Raw genomic sequence first — 17,800 nt, 5'->3', positions numbered from 1 at the left:
TTAGTTTGAAACCCTAACCCTAATTTGAAACCCCAAACCTTATGTAAAACCCTAGTTTGAAACTCCAACCCTAATTTGAAACCCTTGTTTGAAACCCTAACCCAAATTTAAAACCCCTGTTTTAAAACCTAACCCTAATGTAAAACCCTAGTTTGAAACCCTCACATTAATGTAAAACCCTAGTTTGAAGTCCTAACCCTAATTTGAAACCCTAGTTTTAAAACCTAACCCTAATGCAAAACCCTAGTTGGCAACCCTAACCCTAATGTAAAACCCTAGTTTGAAACCCTAAACCTAATTTTAAACCCTAGTTTGAAAGCCTAACCCTAATTTGAAAACCCTGTTTTAAACACTAACCCTAATGTAAAACCCTAATTTGAAAACCTAACCCTAATTTGAAACCCTAGTTTGAAACCCTAACCCTAATTTGAACCCCTAGTTTGAAACCCTAACCCTAATGTAAAACCTTAGTTTGAAACCCTAACCCTAATTTGAAACCCTAGTTTGAAACACTAACCCTAATTTAAAACCCGAATTTGAAACCCTAACACTTATTTGAAACTCTAAACCTAATGTAATAGCCTAGTTTGAAACTCCAACCCTATTTTGAAACCCCTGTTTTGAAACCGTAACCCTAATGTAAAACCCTTGTTTGAAACCCTAACCCTAATGTAAAACCCTAGTTTGAAACCCTAACCCTAATTTGAAACCCTAGTTTGAAACCTGAACCCTAATTTGAAATCCGTTTGAAACCCTAACCCTAATTTAAAACCCTAGTTTGAAACCCTAAACCTAATTTAAACCCCCTGTTTTAAACCCTCACCCAAATGTAAAACCCTAGTTTGAAGTCCTAACCCTAATTTGAAACCCTAGTTTTAAACCCTTACCCTAATGTTAAACCCTAGTTTGAAACCGTAACCCTAATGTAAAACCCTAGTTTGTAACCCTAATCCTAATGTAAAACCCTTGTTTGAAACCCTAACCCTAATGTAAAACCCTAGTTTGAAACCCCAACCCTAATTTGAAACTCTAGTTTGAAAACCTAACCCTAATGTAAAACCTTAGTTTGAAGTCCTAACCCTAATTTTAAACCCTAGTTTTAAACCCTTACCCTAATGTTAAATCCTAATTTGAAACCGTAACCCTAATGTAAAACCATAGTTTGTAACCCTAACCATAATGTAAAACCCTAGTTTGAAACCCTAACCCTAATGTAAAACCCTAGTTTGAAACCCTAAACCTAATTTTAAACCCGTTTTGAAACCCTAAACCTAATGTAAAACCCAAGTTTGAAACCCTAACCCTAATGTAAAACCCTAGTTTGAAAAAGTAACCCTAATGTAAAACCCTAGTTTGAAACCCTAACCCTAATGTAAAACCCCAGTTTTAAACCCCAACCCTAATTTTCAAACCTAACCCTAATGTAAACCTAAGTTTGAAACCCTAACCCTAATGCAAAACCCTAGTTTGAAACCCTAACCCTAATTTGAAACCCTAGTTTGAAAGCCTAACCCTAATTTGAAACCTCTGTTTTAAACACTAACCTTAATGTAAAACCCTAGTTTGAAACCCTAACCCTAATGTAAAATCCTAGTTTGAAACCCTAACCCTAATTTAAACCCCGTTTTAAACCCTAACCCTAATGTAAAACCCTAGTCTCAAAACCTAACCCTAATTTGAAACCCCTGTTTGAAACCCTAACCCTAATGTAAAACCCTAGTTTGAAGCCCTAACCCTAATGTTAAACATTAGTTTGAAACCCTAACTATAATGTTAAACATTAGTTTGAAACCCTAACCCTAAATTGAAACCCTAGTTTGAAACCCTAACCCTATTTTGAAACCCGAATTTAGACCCTAACCCTCATTTGAAACCCTTGTTTGAAACCCTAAACCTAATGTAAAACCCTAGTTTGAAACTCCAACCCTAATTTGAAACCTCTGTTTTGAAACCCTGACCCTAATGTAAAACCCTTGTTTGAAACCCTAACCCTAATGTAAAACCATAGTTTGAAACCCTAACCCTAATTTGAAATCCTAGTTTGAAACCCCAACCCTAATATAAAACCCTGGTTTGAAACCATAACCCTAATTTGAAACCCTAGTTTGAAACCCTAACCCTAATGTAAAACCCTAGTTTGAAGTCCTAACCCTAATTTGAAACCCTAGTTTTAAACCCTAACCCTAATGCAAAACCCTAGTTGGCAACCCTAACCCTAATGTAAAACCCTAGTTTGAAACCCTAACCCTAATTTTAAACCCTAGTTTGAAAGCCTAACCCTAATTTGAAAAACCCTGTTTTAAACACTTACCCTAATGTAAAACCCTAATTTGAAAACCTAACCCTAATTTGAAACCCTAGTTTGAAACCCTAACCCTAATTTGAACCCCTAGTTTGAAACCCTAACCCTAATGTAAAACCTTAGTTTGAAACCCTAACCCTAATTTGAAGCCCTAGTTTGAAACACTAACCGTAATTTAAAACCCAAATTTGAAACCCTAACCCTTATTTGAAACCCTAAACCTAATGTAAAACCCTAGTTTGAAACTCCAACCCTAATTTGAAACCCCTGTTTTGAAACTGTAACCCTAATGTAAAACCCTTGTTTGAAACCCTAACCCTAATGTAAAACCCTAGTTTAAAACCCTAACCCTAGTTTGAAACCCTAGTTTGAAACCCGAACCCTAATTTGAAACCCGTTTGAAACCCTAACCCTAATTTAAAACCCTAGTTTGAAACCCTAAACCTAATTTAAACCCCCTGTTTTAAACCCTCACCCAAATGTAAAACCCTAGTTTAAAAACCTAACCCTAATTTGAAACCCCAGTTTGAAACACTAACCCTAATTTGAAACACTAGTTTGAAATCCTAACCCTAATGTAAAACCCTAGCTTGAAACCCTAGCCCTAATTTAAACCACCTGTTTTAATCCCTAACCCTAATGTAAAACCCTAGTTTGAAGACCTAACCCTAATTTGAAACCCCTGTTTGAAACTCTAACCCTAATTTAAAACCCTAGTTTGAAACCCTAACCCTAATGTAAAACCCTAGTTTGAAACCCTAACCCTAATTTAAAACTCCTGTTTTAAACCCTAACCCTAATGTAAAACCCTAGTTTGAAACACTAACGTTAATGTAAAACCCTAGTTTGAAGTCATAACCCTTATTTGAAACCATAGTTTGAAACCCCAACCCTAATTTGAAACGCTAGTTTTAAACACTAACCCTAATGAAAAAACCCTAATTTGAAAACCTAACCCTAATTTGAAACCCTAGTTTGAAACCCTAACCCTAATTTGAACCCCTAGTTTGAAACCCTAACACTAATGTAAAACCTTAGTTTGAAACCCTAACCCTAATTTGAAACCCTAAACCTAATGTAAAACCCAATTTTGAAACTCCAACCCTAATTTGAAACCCTTGTTTGAAACCCTAACCCAAATTTAAAACCCCTGTTTTAAACCCTAACCGTAATGTAAAACCCTAGTTTGAAGTCATAATCCTAATTTAAAATCCATGTTTTAAACCCTAACCCTAATGTAAAACCCTAGTTTGAAACCCTAACATTAATGTAAAACCCTAGTTTGAAGTCATAACCCTAATTTGAAACCGTAGTTTGAAACCCTAAACCTAATTTGAAACCCTAGTTTGAAACCCTAAAACTAATGTAAAACCCTAGTTTGAAAAACTAACCCTAATGTAAAACCCTAATTTGAAAACCTAACCCTAATGTAAGCCCAAGTTTGAAACCCTAACCCTAATGCAAAACCCTAATTTGAAACCCTAATCCTAATTTGAAACCCTAGTTTGAAAGGCTAACCCTCATTTGAAACCCCTGTTTGAAACCCTAACCTTAATGTAAAAGCCTAGTTTGAAACCCTAACCCTAATGTAAAACCCTAGTTTGAAACCCTAACCCTAATTTAAACCTCCTGGTTTAAACCCTAACCCTAATGTAAAACCCTAGTCTCAAAACCTAACCCTAATTTGAAACCCTAGTTTGAAACACTAACCCTAATTTGAAACCCTAGTTTGTAACACTAACCCTAATGTAAAACCCTAGTTTGAAACCCAAACCCTAATTTGAAACCCTAGTTTGAAACCCTAACCCTAATGTAAAGCCCTAGTTTGAAACCCTAACCCTAATGTAAAACCCCAGTTTTAAACCCCAACCCTAATTTGAAAACCTAACCCTAATGTAAACCCTAATTTGAAAACCTAACCCTAATGCAAAACCCTAGTTTGAAACCCTAACCCTAATTTGAAACCCCTGTTTGAAACTCTAACCCTAATTTAAAACCCTAGTTTGAAACCCTAACCCTAATGTAAAACCCTAGTTTGAAACCCTAACCCTAATTTAAAACCCCTGTTTTAAACCCTAACCCTAATGTAAAACCCTAGTTTGAAACCCTAACGTTAATGTAAAACCCTAGTTTGAAGTCATAACCCTTATTTGAAACCATAGTTTGAAACCCCAACCCTAATTTGAAACGCTAGTTTTAAACATTAACCCTAATGAAAAAACCCTAATTTGAAAACCTAACCCTAATTTGAACCCCTAGTTTGAAACCCGAACACTAATGTAAAACCTTAGTTTGAAACCCTAACCCTAATTTGAAACACTAAACCTAATGTAAAACCCAAATTTGAAACTCCAACCCTAATTTGAAACCCTTGTTTGAAACCCTAACCCAAATTTAAAACCCCTGTTTTAAACCCTAACCGTAATGTAAAACCCTAGTTTGAAACCCTAACCCTAATGTAAAACCCTAGTTTAAAACCCTAACCCTAGTTTGAAACCCTAGTTTGAAACCCGAACCCTAATTTGAAACCCGTTTGAAACCCTAACCCTAATTTAAAACCCTAGTTTGAAACCCTAAACCTAATTTAAACCCCCTGTTTTAAACCCTCACCCAAATGTAAAACCCTAGTTTAAAAACCTAACCCTAATTTGAAACCCCAGTTTGAAACACTAACCCTAATTTGAAACACTAGTTTGAAATCCTAACCCTAATGTAAAACCCTAGCTTGAAACCCTAGCCCTAATTTAAACCACCTGTTTTAATCCCTAACCCTAATGTAAAACCCTAGTTTGAAGACCTAACCCTAATTTGAAACCCCTGTTTGAAACTCTAACCCTAATTTAAAACCCTAGTTTGAAACCCTAACCCTAATGTAAAACCCTAGTTTGAAACCCTAACCCTAATTTAAAACTCCTGTTTTAAACCCTAACCCTAATGTAAAACCCTAGTTTGAAACACTAACGTTAATGTAAAACCCTAGTTTGAAGTCATAACCCTTATTTGAAACCATAGTTTGAAACCCCAACCCTAATTTGAAACGCTAGTTTTAAACACTAACCCTAATGAAAAAACCCTAATTTGAAAACCTAACCCTAATTTGAAACCCTAGTTTGAAACCCTAACCCTAATTTGAACCCCTAGTTTGAAACCCTAACACTAATGTAAAACCTTAGTTTGAAACCCTAACCCTAATTTGAAACCCTAAACCTAATGTAAAACCCAATTTTGAAACTCCAACCCTAATTTGAAACCCTTGTTTGAAACCCTAACCCAAATTTAAAACCCCTGTTTTAAACCCTAACCGTAATGTAAAACCCTAGTTTGAAGTCATAACCCTAATTTAAAATCCATGTTTTAAACCCTAACCCTAATGTAAAACCCTAGTTTGAAACCCTAACATTAATGTAAAACCCTAGTTTGAAGTCATAACCCTAATTTGAAACCGTAGTTTGAAACCCTAAACCTAATTTGAAACCCTAGTTTGAAACCCTAAAACTAATGTAAAACCCTAGTTTGAAAAACTACCCCTAATGTAAAACCCTAATTTGAAAACCTAACCCTAATGTAAGCCCAAGTTTGAAACCCTAACCCTAATGCAAAACCCTAATTTGAAACCCTAATCCTAATTTGAAACCCTAGTTTGAAAGGCTAACCCTCATTTGAAACCCCTGTTTGAAACCCTAACCTTAATGTAAAAGCCTAGTTTGAAACCCTAACCCTAATGTAAAACCCTAGTTTGAAACCCTAACCCTAATTTAAACCTCCTGGTTTAAACCCTAACCCTAATGTAAAACCCTATACTCAAAACCTAACCCTAATTTGAAACCCTAGTTTGAAACACTAACCCTAATTTGAAACCCTAGTTTGTAACACTAACCCTAATGTAAAACCCTAGTTTGAAACCCAAACCCTAATTTGAAACCCTAGTTTGAAACCCTAACCCTAATGTAAAACCCTAGTTTGAAACCCTAACCCTAATGTAAAACCCCAGTTTTAAACCCCAACCCTAATTTGAAAACCTAACCCTAATGTAAACCCTAATTTGAAAACCTAACCCTAATGCAAAACCCTAGTTTGAAACCCTAACCCTAATTTGAAACCCCTGTTTGAAACTCTAACCCTAATTTAAAACCCTAGTTTGAAACCCTAACCCTAATGTAAAACCCTAGTTTGAAACCCTAACCCTAATTTAAAACCCCTGTTTTAAACCCTAACCCTAATGTAAAACCCTAGTTTGAAACCCTAACGTTAATGTAAAACCCTAGTTTGAAGTCATAACCCTTATTTGAAACCATAGTTTGAAACCCCAACCCTAATTTGAAACGCTAGTTTTAAACATTAACCCTAATGAAAAAACCCTAATTTGAAAACCTAACCCTAATTTGAAACCCTAGTTTGAAACCCTAACCCTAATTTGAACCCCTAGTTTGAAACCCTAACACTAATGTAAAACCTTAGTTTGAAACCCTAACCCTAATTTGAAACCCTAAACCTAATGTAAAACCCAATTTTGAAACTCCAACCCTAATTTGAAACCCTTGTTTGAAACCCTAACCCAAATTTAAAACCCCTGTTTTAAACCCTAACCGTAATGTAAAACCCTAGTTTGAAGTCATAACCCTAATTTAAAATCCATGTTTTAAACCCGAACCCTAATGTAAAACCCTAGTTTGAAACCCTAACATTAATGTAAAACCCTAGTTTGAAGTCATAACCCTAATTTGAAACCGGAGTTTGAAACCCTAAACCTAATTTGAAACCCTAGTTTGAAACCCTAAAACTAATGTAAAACCCTAGTTTGAAAAACTAACCCTAATGTAAAACCCTAATTTGAAAACCTAACCCTAATGTAAGCCCAAGTTTGAAACCCTAACCCTAATGCAAAACCCTAATTTGAAACCCTAATCCTAATTTGAAACCCTAGTTTGAAAGGCTAACCCTCATTTGAAACCCCTGTTTGAAACCCTAACCTTAATGTAAAAGCCTAGTTTGAAACCCTAACCCTAATGTAAAACCCTAGTTTGAAACCCTAACCCTAATTTAAACCTCCTGGTTTAAACCCTAACCCTAATGTAAAACCCTAGTCTCAAAACCTAACCCTAATTTGAAACCCTAGTTTGAAACACTAACCCTAATTTGAAACCCTAGTTTGTAACACTAACCCTAATGTAAAACCCTAGTTTGAAACCCAAACCCTAATTTGAAACCCTAGTTTGAAACCCTAACCCTAATGTAAAACCCTAGTTTGAAACCCTAACCCTAATGTAAAACCCCAGTTTTAAACCCCAACCCTAATTTGAAAACCTAACCCTAATGTAAACCCTAATTTGAAAACCTAACCCTAATGCAAAACCCTAGTTTGAAACCCTAACCCTAATTTGAAACCCCTGTTTGAAACTCTAACCCTAATTTAAAACCCTAGTTTGAAACCCTAACCCTAATGTAAAACCCTAGTTTGAAACCCTAACCCTAATTTAAAACCCCTGTTTTAAACCCTAACCCTAATGTAAAACCCTAGTTTGAAACACTAACGTTAATGTAAAACCCTAGTTTGAAGTCATAACCCTTATTTGAAACCATAGTTTGAAACCCCAACCCTAATTTGAAACGCTAGTTTTAAACATTAACCCTAATGAAAAAACCCTAATTTGAAAACCTAACCCTAATTTGAAACCCTAGTTTGAAACCCTAACCCTAATTTGAACCCCTAGTTTGAAACCCTAACACTAATGTAAAACCTTAGTTTGAAACCCTAACCCTAATTTGAAACCCTAAACCTAATGTAAAACCCAAATTTGAAACTCCAACCCTAATTTGAAACCCTTGTTTGAAACCCTAACCCAAATTTAAAACCCCTGTTTTAAACCCTAACCGTAATGTAAAACCCTAGTTTGAAACCCTAACATTAATGTAAAAACCTAGTTTGAAGTCATAACCCTAATTTCAAACCCATGTTTTAAACCCTAACCCTAATGTAAAACCCTAGTTTGAAACCCTAACATTAATGTAAAACCCTAGTTTGAAGTCATAACCCTAATTTCAAACCCATGTTTTAAACCCTAACCCTAATGTAAAACCCTAGTTTGAAACCCTAACATTAATGTAAAACCCTAGTTTGAAGTCATAACCCTAATTTGAAACCGTAGTTTTAAACCCTAAACCTAATTTGAAACCCTAGTTTGAAACCCTAAAACTAATGTAAAACCCTAGTTTGAAAAACTAACCCTAATGTAAAACCCTAATTTGAAAACCTAACCCTAATGTAAGCCCAAGTTTGAAACCCTAACCCTAATGCAAAACCCTAATTTGAAACCCTAATCCTAATTTGAAACCCTAGTTTGAAAGGCAAACCCTCATTTGAAACCCCTGTTTGAAACCCTAACCTTAATGTAAAAGCCTAGTTTGAAACCCTAACCCTAATGTAAAACCCTAGTTTGAAACCCTAACCCTAATTTAAACCTCCTGGTTTAAACCCTAACCCTAATGTAAAACCCTAGTCTCAAAACCTAACCCTAATTTGAAACCCTAGTTTGAAACACTAACCCTAATGTAAAACCCTAGTTTGAAACCCAAACCCTAATTTGAAACCCTAGTTTGAAACCCTAACCCTAATGTAAAACCCTAGTTTGAAACCCTAACCCTAATTTTAAACCCATTTTGAAAGCCTAACCCTAATGTAAAACCCTAGTTTAAAACCCTAACCCTAATGTAAAACCCAAGTTTGAAACCCTAACCCTAATTTGAAACCCTATTTTGAAACCCTAAACCTAATGTAAAACCCTAGTTTGAAAAACTAACCCTAATGTAAAACCCTAGTTTGAAACCCTAACCCTATTGTAAAACCCCAGTTTTAAACCCCAACCCTAATTTGAAAACCTAACCCTAATGTAAACCCTAATTTGAAAACCTAACCCTAATGCAAAACCCTAGTTTGAAACCCTAACCCTAATTTGTAACCCTAGTTTGAAACACTAACCCTGATTTGAATCCCTAGTTTGTAACCCTAACCCTATTGTAAAACCCTAGTTTGAAACCCTAACCCTAATTTAAAACCCTAGTTTGAAACCCTAACCCTAATGTAAAACCCTAGTTTGAAACCCCGACCCTAATGCAAAACCTTAGTTTGTAACCCTAACCCTAATGTAAAACCCTAGTTTGAAACCCTAACCCTAATGTTAAACCCTAGTTTGAAAGTCTAACCCTAATTTGAAAAACCCTGTTTTAAACAGTAACCCTAATGTAAAACCCTAATTTGAAAACCTAACCCTAATTTGAAACCCTAGTTTGAAACCCTAACCCTAATTTGAACCCCTAGTTTGAAACCCTAACCCTAATGTAAAACCTTAGTTTGAAACACTAACCCTAATTTGAAACGCTAACCCTAATTTGAAACCCTAACTCTAATTTGAAACCCTAAACCTAATGTAAAACCCTAGTTTGAAACCCTAATCCTAATGTAAAACCCTTGTTTGAAACCCTAACCCTAATTTAAACCACCTGTTTTAAACCCTAACCCTAATGTAAAACCCTAGTTTGAAGACCTAACCCTAATTTGAAACCCCTGTTTGAAAACCTAACACTAATTTGAAACCCTTGTTTGAAACACTAACCCTAATTTGAAACACTAGTTTGAAATCCTAACCCTAATGTAAAACCCTAGTTTGAAACCCTAACCCTAATTTAAACCACCTGTTTTAAACCCTAACCCTAATGTAAAACCCTAGTTTGAAGACCTAACCCTAATTTGAAACCCCTGTTTGAAACCCTAACCCTAATTTAAAACCCTAGTTTGAAACCCTAACCCTAATGTAAAACCGTAGTTTGAAACCCTAACCCTAATTTAAAACCCCTCTTTTAAACCCCAGCCCTAATGTAAAACCCTAGTTTGAAACCCTAAAATTAATGTAAAAACCTAGTTTGAAGTCATAACCCTATTTTAAAACCCCTGTTTTAAACCCTAACCCTAATGTAAAACCCTAGTTTGAAACCTTAACATTAATGTAAAACCCTAGTTTGAAGTCATAACCCTAATTTGAAACCGTAGTTTGAAACCCTAAACCTAATGTAAAACCCTAGTTTGAAACCCCAACCCTAATTTGAAACACTAGTTTTAAACCCTTACCCTAATGTAAAACCCTAGTTTGAAACCCTAACCCTAATGTAAAACCCTAGTTTGAAACCCCAACCCTAATTTGAAGCCCTAGTTTTAAACCCTTACCCTAATGTAAAACCCTAGTTTGAAACCCTAACCCTAATGTAAAACCCTAATTTTCAACCCTAACCCTAATTTAAAACCCCTTTTTTAAACCCTAACCCTAATGTAAAACCCTAATTTTCAACCCTAACCCTAATTTAAAACCCCTTTTTTAAACCCTAACCCTAATGTAAAACCCTAGTTTTAAACCCTTACCCTAATGTTAAACCCTAGTTTGTAACCGTAACCCTAATGTAAAACCCTAGTTTGTAACCCTAACCCTAAAGTAAAACCCTTGTTTGAAACCCTAACCCTAATGTAAAACCCTAGTTTGAAACTCCAACCCTAATTTGAAACCCTAGTTTGAAACCCTAACCCTAATGTAAAACCCTAGTTTGAAACCCTAACCCTAATTTTAAACCCGTTTTGAAACCCTAACCCTAATGTAAAACCCTAGTTTGAAACCCTAACCCTAATGTAAAACCCAAGTTTGAAACCCTAACCCAACTTTGAAACCCTAGTTTAATACCCCAACCCTAATGTAAAACCCGAGTTTGAAACCCTAACCCTAATGTAAAACCCTAGTTTGAAACTCCAACCCTAATTTGAAACCCTAGTTTGAAACCCTAACCCTAATGTAAAACCCTAGTTTGAAACCCAAACCCTACTTTTAAACCCCTGTATTGAAAACCTAACCCTAATGTAAAACCCTTGTTTGAAAGCCTAACCCTAATGTAAAACCGTAGTTTGAAACCCTAACCCTAATTTGAAACCCTAGTTTGAAACCCCAACCCTAATATAAAACCCTGGTTTGAAACCCTATCCCTAATTTTAAACCCGTTTTGAAACCCTAATCCTAATGTAAAACCCTAGTTTAAAACCCTAACCCTAATGTAAAACCCAAGTTTGAAACTCTAACTCTAGTTTGATACCCTAACCCTAATGTAAAACCCTAGTTTGAAAAACTAACCCTAATGTAAAACCCTAGTTTGAAACCGGAACCCTATTGTAAAACCCCAGTTTTAAACCCCAACCCTAATTTGAAAACCTAACCCTAATGTAAACCCAAGTTTGAAACCCTAACTCTAATGCAAAATCCTAGTTTGAAACCCTAACCCTAATTTGAAACCCTAGTTTGAAAGCCTAACCCTAATTTGAAACCCCTGTTTGAAACCCTAACCTTAATGTAAAACCCTAGTTTGAATCCCTAACCCTAATGTAAAACCCTAGTTTGAAACCCTAACCCTCATTTAAACCCCCTGTTTTAAACCCTAACCCTAATGTAAAACCCTATTCTCAAAACCTAACCCTAATTTGAAACCCTAGTTTGAAACACTATCCCTGATTTGAAACCCTAGTTTGTTACCCTAACCCTAATGTAAAACCCTAGTTTGAAACCCTAACCCTAATTTAAACCACCTGTTTTAAACCCTAACCCTAATGTAAAACCCTAGTTTGAAAACCTAACCCTAATGTAAAACCCTTGTTTGAAACCCTAACCCTAATGCAAAACCCTAGTTTGAAAACCGAACCCTAATTTGAAACCCTAGTTTGAAACCCAAACCCTAATTTTAAACCCCTGTTTTGAAACCCTAACCCTAATGTAAAACCCTTGTTTGAAACCCTAACCATAATGCAAAACCCTAGTTTGAAAACCGAACCCTAATTTGAAACCCTAGTTTGAAACCCTAACCCTAATTTGAAACCCATGTTTGAAAGCCTAACCCTAATTCAAAACCTTAGTTTGAAACCCTAACCCTAATGATAAACCCTAGTTTGAAACCCCAACCCTAGTTTGCAACCCTACTTTGAAACCCTAACACTAATGTAAAATCCTACTTTGAAACCCTTACCCTAATGTAAAACCCTAGTTTGAAACACTAACCCAACTTTGAAACCCTAGTTTAAAACCCCAACCCTAATGTAAAACCCTAGTATTAAACCCTAACCCTAATGTAAACCATAGTTTGAAGCCCTAACCCTAATGTAAAACCTAGTTTGAAACCCTAACCCTGATGTAAAACCCTAGTTTTAAACCCTAACCCTAATGCAAAACCCTAGTTTGAAACCCAAACACTAATGTAAAACCCTAATTTGAAACCCTAACCCTAATGTAAAACCCTAGTTTGAAACCCTTAACCTAATTTAAAACCCTAGTTTGAAACCCTAACCCTAATGTAAAACCCTTATTTGAAACCCTAACCTTAATGTAAAACCCTAGTTTGAAACCCTCACCCTAATTTAAAACCCGAATTTGAAACCCTAACCCTAATTTGAAACCCTAAACCTAATGTAAAACCCTAGTTTGAAACTCCAACCCTAATTTGAAACCCTTGTTTGAAAACCTAACCTTAATGTAAAACCCTAGTTTGAAACCCTAACCCTAATTTTAAACCCCTGTTTTGAAACCCTAACCCTAATGTAAAACCCTTGTTTTAAACCCTAACCCTATTGTAAAACACTAGTTTGAAACCTAACCCTAATTTGAAACCCTAATTTAAAACCTGAACCCTAATTTGAAACACGTTTGAAACCCTAACCCTAATTTAAAACCCTAGTTTGAAACCCTAACCCTAATTTAAATCCCCTGTTTTAAACCCTCACCCTAATGTAAAACCCTAGTTTGAAAACCATACCCTAATTTGAAACCCTAGTTTGAAACACTGACCCTAATTTGAAACCCTAGTTTCAATTCCTAACCCTAATGTAAAACCCTAGTTTGAAACCCTAACCCTAATTTAAACCACCTGTTTTAATCCTTAACCCTAATGTAAAACCCTAGTTTAAAGACCTAACCCTAATTTGAAACCCCTGTTTGAAACCCTAACCCTAATTTAAAACGCTAGTTTGAAACCCTAACCCTAATGTAAAACCCTAGTTTGAAACCCCAACCCTAATTTGAAACACTAGTTTTAAACCCTTACCCTAATGTAAAACCCTAGTTTGAAACCCTAACCCTAATGTAAAACCCTAGTTTGAAACCCCAACCCTAATTTGAAGCCCTAGTTTTAAACCCTTACCCTAATGTAAAACCCTAATTTTCAACCCTAACCCTAATTTAAAACCCCTTTTTTAAACCCTAACCCTAATGTAAAACCCTAGTTTTAAACCCTTACCCTAATGTTAAACCCTAGTTTGAAACCGTAACCCTAATGTAAAACCCTAGTTTGTAACCCTAACCCTAAAGTAAAACCCTTGTTTGAAACCCTAACCCTAATGTAAAACCCTAGTTTGAAACTCCAACCCTAATTTGAAACCCTAGTTTGAAACCCTAACCCTAATGTAAAACCCTAGTTTGAAACCCTAACCCTAATTTTAAACCCGTTTTGAAACCCTAACCCTAATGTAAAACCCTAGTTTGAAACCCTAACCCTAATGTAAAACCCAAGTTTGAAACCCTAACCCAACTTTGAAACCCTAGTTTAATACCCCAACCCTAATGTAAAACCCGAGTTTGAAACCCTAACCCTAATGTAAAACCCTAGTTTGAAACTCCAACCCTAATTTGAAACCCTAGTTTGAAACCCTAACCCTAATGTAAAACCCTAGTTTGAAACCCAAACCCTACTTTTAAACCCCTGTATTGAAAACCTAACCCTAATGTAAAACCCTTGTTTGAAAGCCTAACCCTAATGTAAAACCGTAGTTTGAAACCCTAACCCTAATTTGAAACCCTAGTTTGAAACCCCAACCCTAATATAAAACCCTGGTTTGAAACCCTATCCCTAATTTTAAACCCGTTTTGAAACCCTAATCCTAATGTAAAACCCTAGTTTAAAACCCTAACCCTAATGTAAAACCCAAGTTTGAAACTCTAACTCTAGTTTGATACCCTAACCCTAATGTAAAACCCTAGTTTGAAAAACTAACCCTAATGTAAAACCCTAGTTTGAAACCGGAACCCTATTGTAAAACCCCAGTTTTAAACCCCAACCCTAATTTGAAAACCTAACCCTAATGTAAACCCAAGTTTGAAACCCTAACTCTAATGCAAAATCCTAGTTTGAAACCCTAACCCTAATTTGAAACCCTAGTTTGAAAGCCTAACCCTAATTTGAAACCCCTGTTTGAAACCCTAACCTTAATGTAAAACCCTAGTTTGAATCCCTAACCCTAATGTAAAACCCTAGTTTGAAACCCTAACCCTCATTTAAACCCCCTGTTTTAAACCCTAACCCTAATGTAAAACCCTATTCTCAAAACCTAACCCTAATTTGAAACCCTAGTTTGAAACACTATCCCTGATTTGAAACCCTAGTTTGTTACCCTAACCCTAATGTAAAACCCTAGTTTGAAACCCTAACCCTAATTTAAACCACCTGTTTTAAACCCTAACCCTAATGTAAAACCCTAGTTTGAAAACCTAACCCTAATGTAAAACCCTTGTTTGAAACCCTAACCCTAATGCAAAACCCTAGTTTGAAAACCGAACCCTAATTTGAAACCCTAGTTTGAAACCCAAACCCTAATTTTAAACCCCTGTTTTGAAACCCTAACCCTAATGTAAAACCCTTGTTTGAAACCCTAACCCTAATGCAAAACCCTAGTTTGAAAACCGAACCCTAATTTGAAACCCTAGTTTGAAACCCTAACCCTAATTTGAAACCCATGTTTGAAAGCCTAACCCTAATTCAAAATCTTAGTTTGAAACCCTAACCCTCATGATAAACCCTAGTTTGAAACCCCAACCCTAGTTTGCAAACCTACTTTGAAACCCTAACACTAATGTAAAATCCTACTTTGAAACCCTTACCCTAATGTAAAACCCTAGTTTGAAACACTAACCCAACTTTGAAACCCTAGTTTAAAACCCCAACCCTAATGTAAAACCCTAGTATTAAACCCTAACCCTAATGTAAACCATAGTTTGAAGCCCTAACCCTAATGTAAAACCTAGTTTGAAACCCTAACCCTGATGTAAAACCCTAGTTTGAAACCCTAACCCTAATGCAAAACCCTAGTTTGAAACCCAAACACTAATGTAAAACCCTAATTTGAAACCCTAACCCTAATGTAAAACCCTAGTTTGAAACCCTTAACCTAATTTAAAACCCTAGTTTGAAACCCTAACCCTAATGTAAAACCCTTATTTGAAAACCTAACCTTAATGTAAAACCCTAGTTTGAAACCCTCACCCTAATTTAAAACCCGAATTTGAAACCCTAACCCTAATTTGAAACCCTAAACCTAATGTAAAACCCTAGTTTGAAACTCCAACCCTAATTTGAAACCCTTGTTTGAAAACCTAACCTTAATGTAAAACCCTAGTTTGAAACCCTAACCCTAATTTTAAACCCCTGTTTTGAAACCCTAACCCTAATGTAAAACCCTTGTTTTAAACCCTAACCCTATTGTAAAACACTAGTTTGAAACCTAACCCTAATTTGAAACCCTAATTTAAAACCTGAACCCTAATTTGAAACACGTTTGAAACCCTAACCCTAATTTAAAACCCTAGTTTGAAACCCTAACCCTAATTTAAATCCCCTGTTTTAAACCCTCACCCTAATGTAAAACCCTAGTTTGAAAACCATACCCTAATTTGAAACCCTAGTTTGAAACACTGACCCTAATTTGAAACCCTAGTTTCAATTCCTAACCCTAATGTAAAACCCTAGTTTGAAACCCTAACCCTAATTTAAACCACCTGTTTTAATCCTTAACCCTAATGTAAAACCCTAGTTTAAAGACCTAACCCTAATTTAAAACCCCTGTTTTAAACCCTAACCCTAATTTGAAACCCTAGTTTGAAACCCTAACCCTAATGTTAAACCCTAGTTTGAAACCCTAAACCTAATTTAAACCACCTGATTTAAACCCTAACCCTAATGTAAACCCTAGGTTGAAGCCCTAACCCTAATTTGAAACCCTAGTTTGTAACCCAAACCCTAATGTAAAACCCTTGTTTGAAACCCTAACCCTAATGTAAAACCCTAGTTTGAAACCCTAACCCTAATTTGAAACCCTAGTTTGAAACCCAAACTCTAATATAAAACCGTAGTTTGAAACCCTAACACTACTTTGAAACCCTAGTTAAAAACCCTAACCCTAATGTGAAACCCTAGTTTGAAACCCTAACCATAATGTAAAACCCTGGTTTGAAACCCTAACCCTAATTTGAAACCCTAATTGAAACCCTACCCCTAATTTAAAAGCCTGGTTTGAAACCCTAACCCTAATTGAAACCCCTACCCTAATGTAAAACCCTAGTTTGAAACCCTAACCCTAATGTAAAACCATAGTTTGAAACCCTAACCCTAATGTAAAACCCTAGTTTGAAACCCTAACCCTAATTTGAAACCCCTCTTTGAAACCCTAACCCTAATGTAAACCCTAGTTTAAAGCCCTAACCCTAATGTAAAACCCTAGTTTGAAACCCTAACACTAATGTAAAATCCTACTTTGAAACCCTTACCCTAATGTAAAACCCTAGTTTGAAACACTAACCCAACTTTGAAACCCTAGTTTAAAACCCCAACCCTAATGTAAAACCCTAGTATTAAACCCTAACCCTAATGTAAACCATAGTTTGAAGCCCTAACCCTAATGTAAAACCTAGTTTGAAACACTAACCCTGATGTAAAACCCTAGTTTGAAACCCTAACCCTAATGCAAAACCCTAGTTTGAAACCCAAACCCTAATGTAAAACCCTAATTTGAAACCATTACCCTAATGTAAAACCCTAGTTTGAAACCCTAAACCTAATTTAAAACCCTAGTTTGAAACCCTAACCCTAATGTAAAACCCTTATTTGAAACCCTAACCTTAATGTAAAACCCTAGTTTGAAACCCTCACCCTAATTTAAAACCCGAATTTGAAACCCTAACCCTAATTTGAAACCCTAAACCTAATGTAAAACCCTAGTTTGAAACTCCAACCCTAATTTTAAACCCCTGTTTTGAAACCCTAACCCTAATGTAAAACCCTTGTTTTAAACCCTAACCCTATTGTAAAACACTAGTTTGAAACCTAACCCTAATTTGAAACCCTAATTTAAAACCTGAACCCTAATTTGAAACCCTTGTTTGAAAACCTAACCTTAATGTAAAACCCTAGTTTGAAACCCTAACCCTAATTTTAAACCCCTGTTTTGAAACCCTAACCCTAATGTAAAACCCTTGTTTTAAACCCTAACCCTATTGTAAAACACTAGTTTGAAACCTAACCCTAATTTGAAACCCTAATTTAAAACCTGAACCCTAATTTGAAACACGTTTGAAACCCTAACCCTAATTTAAAACCCTAGTTTGAAACCCTAACCCTAATTTAAATCCCCTGTTTTAAACCCTCACCCTAATGTAA

The sequence above is a fragment of the Vanacampus margaritifer genome, chromosome 5 (genome assembly GCF_051991255.1).
Source record: "Vanacampus margaritifer isolate UIUO_Vmar chromosome 5, RoL_Vmar_1.0, whole genome shotgun sequence".
Taxonomy (NCBI): Eukaryota; Metazoa; Chordata; class Actinopteri; order Syngnathiformes; family Syngnathidae; genus Vanacampus; species Vanacampus margaritifer.
The sequence above is the reverse complement of the archived record's forward strand: the minus strand, read 5'-3'. Positions refer to the sequence as shown.